Raw genomic sequence first — 13,795 nt, 5'->3', positions numbered from 1 at the left:
TCGGTCCATCTAGTCGGTGGGCGTCCTCGGCTTATTTTATGGTTTCTGGGCCTCCCTTTCATGATTCGGCTTGTTCACCGTCCATCTTGTGTTCTAGCTAAGTGCCCTGCACAGTTCCACTTATACAAATCCCAGCGTAGTCGCTTGTACAAATTATGTAATGAAAAAAATTAAGGATCACCAGTAAAAGTTTCGTGTGCCCACTTTTTGCAACTACTACATTGTATCCACTTTTCTGATGAAGCGCTACTTTGATACGTGTCTAAACAAAAGAGACAGAAGCATGCTTCACCCTCCAAGTCGATGTCTTTAACAACTTACTTCACAGCCCACTTAACAGCTTTGATTTTAGATTGATTTTTGTTGTAAGAGTGAATCATGTTCCCTGGAAAACACTGGCTGCGAATGTTGTTTATTGGTTTCATCTAAGCGGTCTGCGATATTATATAAGGTTGAAGATTTTACAAAAACAATGATCAAGATTACTTTTAGAAGGGTTAAGTTCCTTTGAGCACAACTTCGATCCTTCATTAGGTTTGCTCAAAGATTTTTCAATATTCTTGTGAGCATCAAGTGCCTTCAAGCCCTCTGGCTGCAGCTGTTGTTTGTATTGGTTTGACAGTTTTGTGAGGTTTTCAAACTTAAAGGTTCTCTCTTTGGCAGTTCCTCTTATAGATTTTCCATATATTTTTATCTTCCAAACTGCTCTTAACATAATATTGGACTTCCTCTTAAAAGAACGCATTTTCTAAAACAATTTCAAATCAGTATTTATGCTCGGAGATGGTTGACGCATGTGTCAACCAGCCCCTCTTCGAATGCGCCAACCAGCCCCAGAGCACATATTTGGGTATTTATAGTAATCGACCCTACACGAATTAATTATTGGAAAATATAATAATTGTATCTTATAGTCGTAGTATCAAGCTTCAATGCAAAACAAAGAAGAAATTATTATCTTTAAAAATAAGATTTCTAGTACAAAAAACGTATGGTCATAAAAATTTACTCACCATTGTAAAAAAACTATAAAACGCTCTGTACACCCTACTAATTATCGCGCCAAACTGAAACTACCTTCCGAAAGTGCGCTTTGTGGGAACCCTTGGAACTTGTGTAAACGCGTGATTGTAAAGTTTCTTAGTTTTAAGAAAATCGCTCTGCGTCAACCAACCCGGTGCGTCAACCAGCCCCGGTCTCCCCTACACATTCCTACAAAACATAATGTAAGGAAAAATCCAAGGACGAAGAAATCCAGGCCGTAGAAGAATGTCCTGGATGAGAAATTTGAGAGAGTGGTTTGGCTGTACCACTAACGAATTGTTCAAAACAGCAGTAAATAAAATTAGAATCGCCCTAATGATATCCAATCTCCGATAGGAGAGGCACTCAAAGAAGAAGAAGAGTATGAAGTATGACAACGCTGACCAGTAGTGATGTTGAAAAAGTATCTATTCGTTACAAAGTACTCGTTACTTACGAATACCGAAAGTAACGATTACTATACAGAAAGGCAAATCGTTACTTTGATTACTCTGACAGATTACTTCGTTACTCCGTACCGTACCAGTCGTATCAGAGCGAGTAACGACTATTGTATTTACAACCAGTACACTTTAAGTACAGATTACTTTCTAATAAATCGTATCCCAGCGAGTAACGGACGGGACCGGTATTTTACGAGTATTATCGAATATCGTTATCGATATGAAGCGTTTTAAGGGTGTGAGGGTGAGGAGAAGATAGAAGATGAAACAGAGGGAAGTATAATGGTATACGTAAAATATGTAATATATGTCATTAACAAAGATCGAATGCGAGAACTCTATATTTTTATCTAGATCGATGAAGGTCGTTGTTACATCGGAATACCTATAAGTACAAAATACCTACCTACTGAGAAATACGATTCTCGATATGATTACCGGTACTCAAATACAAAAGTAATTACAGTATACAAATCATTTTTATCCCTTAAACAGATCGGTGAAGGTCTTTGTTATATCGGAATACCTATACAAAATACCTACCTACTGAGAAATACGATTCTCGATATGAATACCGGTAATCAAATACAAAAGTAACAAAAGTAATCATAGTAATCAAAGTAACGAATACTGTAAATGATTACTTTATACAAAAGTAACGATTTGTAACGAATACTCGAAAGTAACTATAAATCAACATCACTACTGACCAGTAGAAAAACACACAAGATCATCGAAGCCGCAAGTTAGAGAGAGATAAATAATAATATACTCAGTTTTGGCGTTTAAGTAGACTCCCACTGCAGAAAATACGAAAAAATAGAACAAGTTTACAGTAAACATAACCAGACTAGAGCAAAAGATACCGTGAAGAAGAAAAAGATACTGCGAAAGACCCAAATCAAAACAATTAAATTCCACAACCTACTTCTTCTTCTTCTTCAGGTGCCGTCCTCGTTCCGAAGTTTGGCTATCATCAAGGCTATGCGTATTTTTGATACCGTAGATCTAAATAATTGGCAGCTGCTGCACTTGTACCAATCTCTTAAATTCTTCAACCATGAATGTTTTCTTCTGCCAATGGATCTTTTACCTATTATTTTTCCCTGAATAATTAATTGTAGTAGCTGGTACTTTTGTCCCCTCATTATATGTCCCAAGTATTGCAGTTTGCGCTTTTTAATAGTAAGCGCAAGTTCTTTTTCTTTCTGCATCCTTCGCAACACTTCCATGTTTGTCACTCTCTCTGTCCACGATATTCTCAGTATCCTGCGGTACATCCACATCTCGAATGCTTCTATTTTCCTTGTATCGATCTTTTTCAGTGTCCAAGCTTCCATTCCATAGAAAAGAACTGACAGCACGTAACATCTCATGAGGCGAATTTTAAGATTTAAACTTAGCTCTCTTCCGCATAAAACTGTTTTCATTTTGGTAAAAGTAGCTCTAGCTTTTTCTATTCTGATCTTGATTTCTTCAGAGTTGTCGTTGTTCTTGAAAACAACGACAAACAACAACCTACTTATTCAGTTATAATTTTTCTGGAATACTATATAATTATTAGTTAAGGGGAAAGGCGCAAAATGTCGCCTGTCAAAATTTTCAATGTGTTTTAAATGTAGGTATTCATTTTTTCGAATTCTGAGAAAACTGATAATTTTTTTTTAATTTAAACGCAGAATAAAAGATTACCGAGGGCCGAAAGTCCCTTAGAATAAATAAAAAGTTTCTTTTAAATGAATTATTTGCAATTAAAAATCACATTAAATTTTCCCTTTTATTTTCACCCGTGTAACTTATTAAAATAAACATTATGAAAGTTCTCAGAGACTTTCGGCCATCAGTAAAATGTAATCTTTCATTGTGCGTTTAAATATTTAAAAAATATTTATTAGTTTTCTCAGTATTCGCAAAAAATTAATACATTTAAAACACATTGAAAATTTTGATAGGCGACATTTTGTGCCTTTATTCCCCTTAAGAGCGTAGGCGCAAAATTTCGCGACAATGTGTTTTAAATGCATTCATTTTTTTTTCAAATCCTGAGAAAACTAATAAGTATTCATCAAAAATTTAAACGCGCAGATTGAAAAACTGCATTATTACCGAAGGCCGAAAGCAAGACTTCTACTTATAATGTTTATTTTAATAAGTTACAAGGGTGAAAAAAAAAAGAAAAAATTTAGTGTGATTTTTAATTTCAAATATCTCATTCAAAAGAAACTTTTTGGTTATTCTAAGGGACTTTCGGCCTTCGGTAATAATGCAATCTTTCATTCTGCGTTTAAATTTTTCAAAAATACTTATTAGTTTCCTAAGGATGGAGAAAAATGAATGCATTTAAAACACATTGGCGTGAAATTTTGCGCCTACGCCCCCAACAAACATTTTAATATAATTGATATCTCCTAAATTGTGTTGAAATGAACATAATCAACAAAGATGTTATGCCCTCATTCGTCTCGCCCCATGAACCCTCGCCTATCAAATAAAAGGGTCCTTTTGACACTTCAACTGTTACCACTTATCAAGTTCACACTTGCGTTTATTTATTTTTTCTGCTAATGACGTCCACGGATTTCTTTGTGTATATAATAAAACATTGGGGTGGTTATTTCATAATAAATAAATGAAGAAACAGTATATAATAGGCAAGTTTTGCGTTTTGATAAGAAAAACACAATTTTATAGTTTGAAATACACTCTAATTTTATAGTTTGAAGCTAGGACAAATAATCCCCGGACAAATAATCCCGGACAAAAAATTCCCACAAATTATCCCTGGACAAAAACTCCCCGGACAAAAATCCCCGGACAAATAATCCCCGGACAAAAAATCCCCACAAAAAATCCCGGACAAATAATCCCCACAAATTTTTTTTGACAATATATCCCCACAAAAAATCCCGGACAAAATATCCCCAAGAAATACTTGTTGCCGAATAGTTCTATAAAAGTTTTTCGGTGAATGCAATCGACGCAAATGTTTTTCGGCATCAGTGCATGAGAGTTATAGCTGGCAATCGCCATGAAATCTCTTTTCGCTAAGAAAATAATGAATAGGAATTAAGCATAAATTGTAATTTCGATTATCAAATTTCGAATTCCAATTCTATCTCGAAAACTTTAAATTTTACATGACAAAAGAGTGCGAGTTTTTTCAAAAATCGTGGAAGATATAGGGAATAAGCTAAGCCCTGTGAAGTTGGCACCTCTAAATACGATTTTTTCAAAAAATTTTATTTTTTTTAATTGTCCATCAAATGTCCACTCTTGTCCAGTAAAAATTTTTTTTTGTCCACCTTCTGTTTACGAGATACTAAAAAAACGTGAAATAAGGCCCAACACCCCGAAGTAAAAAAACGTCGTAAAAACTGATACGTTTGATTGTCCAACTGTTGTCCACACTTGTCCAGGCATTTTTTTTAATTGTCCACCTTTTATTTATTTAAATTAGCAATAATTATCGTTCTTTAAGTAGTAAAAATGCCAAAAATGAGAATTTTTGGAAATTTTTTTTCACGTTTGATTGTTCATCGAATGTCCACCCTTGTCCAGCCAAAAATTTTTTTTGTCCACCTTTTGTTTACGAGATACTAAAAAAACGTAAAATAAGGCCCAACACCCCGAAGTAAAAAAAACGTCGTAAAAACTGATACGTTTCATTGTCCAACTGTTGTCCACACTTGTCCAGGCATTTTTTTTAATTGTCCACCTTTTATTTATTTAAATTAGCAATAATTATCGTTTTTTAAGTAGTAAAAATGCCAAAAAATGAGAATTTTTGGAATTTTTTTTTCACGTTTGATTGTCCATCAAATGTCCACCCTTGTCCAGCAAAAATTTTTTTTGTCCACCTTTTGTTTACGAGATACTAAAAAAACGTGAAATAAGGCCCAACACCCCGAAGTCAAAAAAACGCCGTAAAAACTGATACGTTTGATTGTCCAACTGTTGTCCACACTTGTCCAGGCATTTTTTTTAATTGTCCACCTTTTGTTTATTTAAATTAGCAATAATTATTGTTTGTTAGTAAAAATGCCAAAAAATGAGAATTTCTCATTTCGTCTTCTGTGATTGGTAGATGCCGCGTCAAAGAATATCGATCGGGAAAAAATTATTTCGTCATTAGTTAAACCGGGACAGAGGCCGTTTTCTCCGTTTCCTCCTTCCACTCATTCGCTTTCTGTTCTATGCGCCTCACTCGCACTGCAGCAGCCTCTGTGTCCTCTTAAGATGGGAAATATTGCTTGCACCAGGAATTTGATTAAAACTTGCAGTTTACATTTTTCGTTTATTAAAACATTTATCACCGACACTTTTACTATTTTCTATAAACTTATAGAAAAATGAAATGTTGAATGTTTACAAAAATCCTACAGAAGTATATCAATAAACTCACTTATTAATTGTTAGTCGTCTAATTGTCTATTTCTTCGTGATTCTCAAACCTATCATGCATTTTTTTTTCAAAAATGTAAACATATATTATTTTTCGGTTATCCAATCAACATAACTTGAGCATAGTTTCTTCGAATTTTACAATTTAACTTGTGCCTTAATTTTCATTCACAATCAACTATTAAAATATATGACAAGTACCTACTGCATATTAAAATGAGTTATCTTTTTAAATAGTAAGTAACCCATGTGAAAAGTTACAGATGACATACTATTCTCAAAAATGTTGATCATCAAGAAATTTTTCATCCTCGCCTTCAAATTTACAGAAAATTGTCAGCATTTAACGCATCAAATGAATCATACTTCCGAGGAATTTTCTAATATGTTATTATCAAATTATAAATAATTGCGATCAACAAAAAAAAAAGAAAAATAGAAAGTGTACAAATAAAAAAAATGCCAAAATATGTCTAAACATCAGTTGGACAGTAAAATCTATTAGTTTCTATGATCTTTTTTCAAAGTCCAGGTGCTTGGCCTTATTATGGGTAAAATATATTATGTATCATTTTCTAATTATCTCTTAGGCTAAAAATGGACAACGAAAATTTTCTTGCTAAGCAATAGTAAAAGTTAAAAACATCAAACAAACAATACTATATTTCTTCACTAGTGTGGAAAAGTTTTTTTAAACGAATCTGAGGGTTGCAATGCGAGCCGAAGGCGAGCATTGTAAGCAGATGAGTTAAAAAAACTGTTCCACAGTAGTTAAAAACGATATTTTATTCAACAATGTGTGAAAATGCGAATATTGCATCGCTCGAGCGTGTGGAAAAGTAACCTTTCCTACACGGCGTTGAATAAAAATATCATTTTTTGGAATTCGCATTCATGATCCATTGTTGCTACCAAATTAAAAAATATTGCTGAGAAAAAACCAATGTTTCATAAGTAATGAAAATGTCTGAACACGAATGGACAACTTTTGGACAATCCAAAGCTGTTAGTCCTGACAACTTTTTCTCGAATTCGGAAACTTGTACTCCTTCCCTGTCCAAAAAATTTGTTTCAACTATTTTTTTCAAAAAAGGTGGACAAAAAAAACTTTTTGTTGGACAAGGGTGGACATTCGACGGACAATCAAACGTGAAAAAAAATTTCCAAAAATTCTCAATTTTTGGCATTTTTACTAACAAACAATAATTATTGCTAATTTAAATAAACAAAAGGTGGACAATTAAAAAAAATGCCTGGACAAATGTGGACAACAGTTGGACAATCAAACGTATCAGTTTTTACGACGTTTTTTTGACTTCGGGGTGTTGGGCCTTATTTCACGTTTTTTTAGTATCACGTAAACAAAAGGTGGACAAAAAAAAATTTTGCTGGACAAGGGTGGACATTCGATGGACAATCAAACGTGAAAAAAAATTTCCAAAAATTCTCATTTTTTGGCATTTTTACTACTTAACAAACGATCATTATTGCTAATTTAAATAAATAAAAGATGGACAATTAAAACAAATGCCTAGACAAGTGTGGACAACAGTTGGACAATCAAACGTATCAGTTTTTACGACGTTTTTTTGACTTCGGGGTGTTGGGCCTTATTTTACGTTTTTTTAGTATCTCGTAAACAAAAGGTGGACAAAAAAAATTTTTGCTGGACAAGGGTGGACATTCGATGGACAATCAAACGTAAAAAAAAATTTCCAAAAATTCTCATTTTTTGGCATTTTTACTAACAAACGATAATTATTGCTAATTTACATAAATAAAAGGTGGACAATTAAAAAAAATGCCTGGACAAGTGTGGACAACAGTTGGACAATCAAACGTATTAGTTTTTACGACGTTTTTTTGACTTCGGGGTGTTGGGCCTTATTTCACGTTTTTTAGTATCTCGTAAACAAAAGGTGGACAAAAAAAATTTGTACTGGACAAGAGTGGACATTTGATGGACAATTAAAAAAAACAAAAATTTTTGAAAAAATAGTATTTAGAGGTGCTAACTTCACAGGGCTTAATTATTCGCTTAAATATTTTGCTCACTCTGCTTTGAATAACTATGTTCCAAACATTGCGTATTCGTGATGATAACTGTTGGTCTTGAAAACGATAATCTTGATTGTAATGCAAAAAAAACTGTTCCTTTTTGTAAATTTAACGTCAAAAATATTTAGTCATCATCATCATCAATGTCGTTATAACTCTTCGAGAGTCTTTGCCGCGTTTACTATTGCCTTCCATGTTTGTCGGCCCTGTGCCACTATTTTCCATTGTCTCACTCCCATTTTCTCCAGATCTTCTCTCACTGCATCTTTACATCTTTTTCTAGGCCACCCTACAGACCTTCTCCCATCTGGCCTCTCTCCGAGCAGCTATGTCTGGTTTGATTTTTGGATAAATTTTTCGTTTGACATATTCTAAAAAACAGCTTTTGATATTTTCCCCCTTATTCTAGCTTGTGCAGAGGAGTTACCGCAGTTAGTTTCTTGGGTACGCCCAGCTTGGCCATTTTGTTATAAAGATCTGATGCACGTCTTGATTATACTCCCAATCCTTTCAAACATTTGTCTAATATAGTAAATATTTGATCAACAATCGATCTTCCAGGTCTGAAATCACACTGGAAGTCACCAACTATTTCTTCGGCGTATGGTAGTAATATTTTTAGTAATACGGAAAAATATTTAGTCATCAGTTTCAATTAATGCAAACAACATTTCAAAAACCTGTTTCAACACCTTTCAAAAGCTATGTCAAAAACCTGTGTTCTGCGTTTTCATAGCAAAGCTAAACATTCGTAATAGGAGAAAAGCTGCAAAAGCTTTGAATGGATGCATACAGATAATAGGCCATGTTTTGAACATGTTATTCAAAGCAGAGTGAGCAAAAGATTTAAGCAAATAATTGCAACATGATTCCCACAGCCTTAACTCATTCCCCATATCTTCCACGATTTTTGAAAAAACTCACATTTTTTTGTCATGTAAAACTTGGAGTTTTCGTCATGGAATTGTAATTCGAAATTTGATAAAATTCCGGGAAAACTTTTAGAGAACTATTCGGCAGCAAATATTTCCGGGCATTTTTTGTCCGGGATTTTTGTAACATTTTGTCCAAAAAAATTTGTGGGGATTATTTGTCCGGGATTTTTTGTGGGGATTTTTTGTCCGGGGATTATTTGTCCGGGGATTTTTTGTCCGGCGATTTTTTGTGCAGGGATATTTTGTGGGGATTTTTTGTCCGGGATTATTTGTCCGGAGATTATTTGTCCGTACCCCCATCAGAAGATATGTATTCCAACGAAATTTATACAGTGAGCACGTAAAGGTTGGAATAAATTCATTTTCTCGAGAATGGACGATTTTGGAAAAAAATCCCGAGTGATGAGGTTATCGATTTTTTTAAATGAGAATAGGGGTCGTGTGATAGCTCATTTTAAAGGTAATTCAGTTTTCTATTCAGTAATATAAACATTAACATAATTATGTATACAGGGTGTCGAAATAAAAATTGTTAATTAAATTGTGAATTAAATTTATTGACATAAAAAGAAGATTATTATGTGTAATTTATTTAATTCAAAATACATTTTACTGCTCTCAGAAAGCAGATAAAAAGTATGTTTGAAAAAGAATCATTGCTTTTCGCTTAAATTAAATGCTCAAATTGTCAAGAGGTAGGTGGGTGGCTGCTTTAATATATTGAATTTGCAAAAAGCAACATTTATTTGTCAAATAAATATTTTTTCCTGTTTTATGATAGCAGTAAAACGTATTTTGAATTAAATAAATTACACAGATTCTTCTTTTTATGTCAATAAATTTAATTTAAAAAATTTTTTGGACACCATGTATAAATAATTATGTTAATGTTTATATTACTGAATAGAGAATTGAATTACCTTTCAAATGAGCTACGACATGGCCCCTATTCTCATAAAATTATCAATGACGTCATCACTCCCAAATGGGTGACGTCACTGGTATGATATACAGTATGTCCCTGTAAGTTGTATCCATATGGAAAACTTTTTTATTATTAATTTTACGAAAAAAAGTTATTCTTCATAAAAAGCTCTGCATGGTCCAAAACCTAAGATTCAACCATCAGATATACAATTTTATGAATATTATACGAGGTATGTCAAAAAGTTTGAATTTCACTCAAGAGTAAAGTAGCTTTATTTTTCACAATATTGAAAATTGCTATTATGAAAAGTTGTTTGGAATTAAAAACTATATTCTAATATGCAATTACATCCTTCTAATTAAAAATTCTTTTTTTTTTGAAAAATATGGATAACTAACATTATTTTCAGTAACTTTAATTCTAATATTTCTTTTATTATTAATTTACGAAAAAAGTGATTCTTAATAAAAAGTTTTGCATGGTCTAAAATACTCTAAAACCTTAAATACAACCATCTTATGTCAATTTTATACGAGGTATGTCAAAAAAGATAATTTAGATCAAAAGTAAAGTACCTTTATAGTACAAAATATTTCAATTAGAAGGATGTAATTACATACTGAAACATGGTTTTTAATTCTTAATAACTTTTCATAATAACAGTTTTCGATATTGTGAAAAATAAAGGTATTTTACTCTTGAGCCAAATTCATATTTTTTGACATACCTTGTATAAAATTGATAAAATTTGACATAAGATGGTTGTATTTTAGGTTTCAGACCATGCAGAACTTTTTATTAAGAATCACTATTTTTCGTAAAATAATTTTTCAAAAAAAAAAATTTTCAATTAGAAGGATGTAATTGCATGTTAGAATATAGTTTTTAATTCCAAACAACTTTTCATAACAGCAATTTTCAATATTGTGAAAAATAAAGCTACTTTACTCTTGAGTGAAATTCAAACTTTTGAATATCAAAGTATTGCATTAAAAAGTTTTTTCTATTTATTTGGTTTGAAAACATCAGTATGAATTTTACGTTATGTGCAATACGGTTCCTTCTTATTAATAATTCACCCCCATGAACTTTCATAAAACACTTATTTACACTGACGTAACACCGCTCATTATAAACTATGAGTAAATATTGATGGAACTGTCGAAGGAGGCGGTGCAAGCGGTGGCATTTAGATCGTAATTAGTCCCCACCATCGGGGGGCCTCGACCACTGCAACATCAAGCTAGAAGTCAAACCATTAAAAATTCATAGCTCGCTGTTCTCTGTCGACTTGTGTAATCATCATTAGAAGCATGAGCAAGCCATCATTGACGTACATTCAGGTTTTCTTTACTAAATTTATTTGCACAAACAAAGCAGGAATATTGCGAAAGTAGAGATAAGGGTCCTCAAAGAGATGAATTGACAGGAGGTGGATTTACTCTCATTCGCCTTTATCTTTCATCTTTAAGCCATCGTTGGATATTGTTAAGGTCTTTTGAAGGGCTCTGGACGCTGTAATTGGATCATGGTGAGAGGTTAGTAGGTACAGAGGTGTCATCAGCAAAAGTTGCCCATGTTGTTCTGTTACACGTCGGTAGGCAGCAGTGTAGGGCAAGTACAATATTGGTCCCAGGATACTTCCTTGTGGTACTCCGGTTTTTATTCTTGCAAAATGTTCTTACAAGTTTTTTCGTAGGATGCATAGTTTTCGAGATAAACGCGGTTGAACTTTCAAAAAATCGAAAAATTGCAATTTTTGAACCGGAATAACTTTTGATTAAAAAATAAAATAGCAATTATGCTTACCGCTTTTGAAAGTTCAAGTCAAATTCTATCGGTTTTGATTATTTGCATTGCTAAAAATTAATTTTTTTATTGTTAAACAAAGCTATAAACACATAGTGCTTGAGTGATGTTTTCAATGGATCTCTTATTTAAAATCGAAAGAGTAGGTGCGCCTACAAACACTCAATTTATACGTAGCTTAACAGGGGGTGAAAACCACCCCCAGGGCAAAAGCACATATCGGCACAATATCACTTTTTTTCTTTGACATGTTAGCTATGTGTGTGCCAAATTTCATGTCAATCTAAGCGGTTCTTAAAAATTTAGAGGTTTTGCGATATTTTACCGTTAAAGAACGGATTACATGCATTGGGCACGGGAAACACTATTTGTTTATAGCTTTATGTTGTTCTGAAGCTATTTTCTTGTGGCATTTTTACAATTTTAACTATTTAGAATGGGAAATAAGCCACAATATTATTAAAAAGTGATTTTTATTAACGTTTCGACGCCCAAATCGGGTGCCGTTGTCAAAATACAAAATACTATTAATATAAACAAAAATGTTGTTGCTTAGTAAAAAAAATTCTTCTAATAATTTATTTAATTTGACTCATTTATATCGGCAATTCAGATACATATGATACATTTTAAAGTAGAAGACTTTAAAATGATATTGCCAATATTTATGAGTTGCGTTCCTGGGACGACTTTACTGAAAGATAGTTCATTCGATTACATGAAATCAACCCTATATAATCAACTTTTATATAGGTGAAACATCAAGACCATTAAACGTTAGAATAAGTGAACATCAATCTTATATTAAAAATAGAGAATTTGATAGATCTCAAATATGTCAACACGCATGGGATAATGAACATAGAGTTCAGTGGAGAGATTCAAGTATAGTCCTGAAAGAAACAGATAGTAAAAAGAGAAAAATCAAAGAAGCGGCTCTAATTATGCTAAACGAAACCAATTGTGTCGCAAATTCCTCGGTGGAATGCAGTAGGATGTGGATACCCATACTGAAAGAGGAAGTCAATAGAAAGAAAATACCACAATTAGTAAGTCAATAGTCGAGTTAGTACATATTTTATATTTTAGTATTACTTATATACCCATGTATTATTGATATTATTTATAATTTAAACAAAATTATAGTTAAGTCAGAATTTGGTATTAATTTTGAGAGTAAATTAAATGTAAGACCAAATACTTACGATGTCGGGATAATATCACGAGGTTTTTCCTGGTTTTCCCTCGTGATTTACTATGAGATCTCTAGCTCGAGAATTTTAATGTCACCGTTGCATGTAGTTGTCTTTTTAAAGACAGATCACATGCTATGATTTTTTTGTGACGGATATTCTTGAGTTGGGGTTGATTTCATGTAATCGAATGAACTATCTTTCAGTAAAGTCGTCCCAGGAACGCAACTCATAAATATTGGCAATATCATTTTAAAGTCTTCTACTTTAAAATGTATCATATGTATCTGAATTGCCGATATAAATGAGTCAAATTAAATAAATTATTAGAAGAATTTTTTTACTAAGCAACAACATTTTTGTTTATATTAATAGTATTTTGTATTTTGACAACGGCACCCGATTTGGGCGTCGAAACGTTAATAAAAATCACTTTTTAATAATATTGTGGCTTATTTCCCATTCTAAATAGTTAAAGTTTATAGCTTTGTTTAACAATAAAAAAAATTAACTTTTAGCAATGCAAATAATCAAAACCAGTATAATTTGATTTAAACTTTCAAATGCGGTAAGCAGAATTGCTATTTTATTTTTTAATCAAAAGTTATTCGGGTTCAAAAATTGCAATTTTTCGATTTTTTTAAAATTCAACCGCGTTTATCTCGAAAACTGTGTATCTTACGAAAAAACTTATAAAAACATTTTTTGCTTAGAATAACCCAAAGAATACAAAAAATGTTTTGTTTTGCGAAAAATCGCTGTTATTTAATTCGTCAAGTTCTTTGTTTATATTTATAACAATCTTATCGACATCCGGATCAACTGTTACTCAAAAAATTCGTGTTCTACGGGTCAACATATATAAAAAAAAACTTGGGTAAATCCATCTGAATAGAGGAGGCCGTTGTTTGTACCCTTCCTGGCGACAGGACTATAAGACAAGAAATATTTAAATATATTTTGACTTGACGAATAAAGCGATCC

The 13,795-nt window shown here is 32.6% G+C and overlaps 1 protein-coding gene across 1 annotated transcript in view; it reads left to right on the top strand.

The window, feature by feature from the left end:
• LOC114349445 (nuclear receptor subfamily 2 group E member 1-like) overlaps window positions 1-13,795 on the top strand; it is a 41,308-nt gene that overhangs the window by 2,683 nt on the left and 24,830 nt on the right. The gene's annotated exons all lie outside the window — the stretch shown is intronic.

Source organism: Diabrotica virgifera, chromosome 6 (genome assembly GCF_917563875.1).
Source record: "Diabrotica virgifera virgifera chromosome 6, PGI_DIABVI_V3a".
In the NCBI taxonomy this organism is placed as follows: Eukaryota; Metazoa; Arthropoda; class Insecta; order Coleoptera; family Chrysomelidae; genus Diabrotica; species Diabrotica virgifera.
This window is presented reverse-complemented; position numbering and strand designations above follow the sequence as displayed.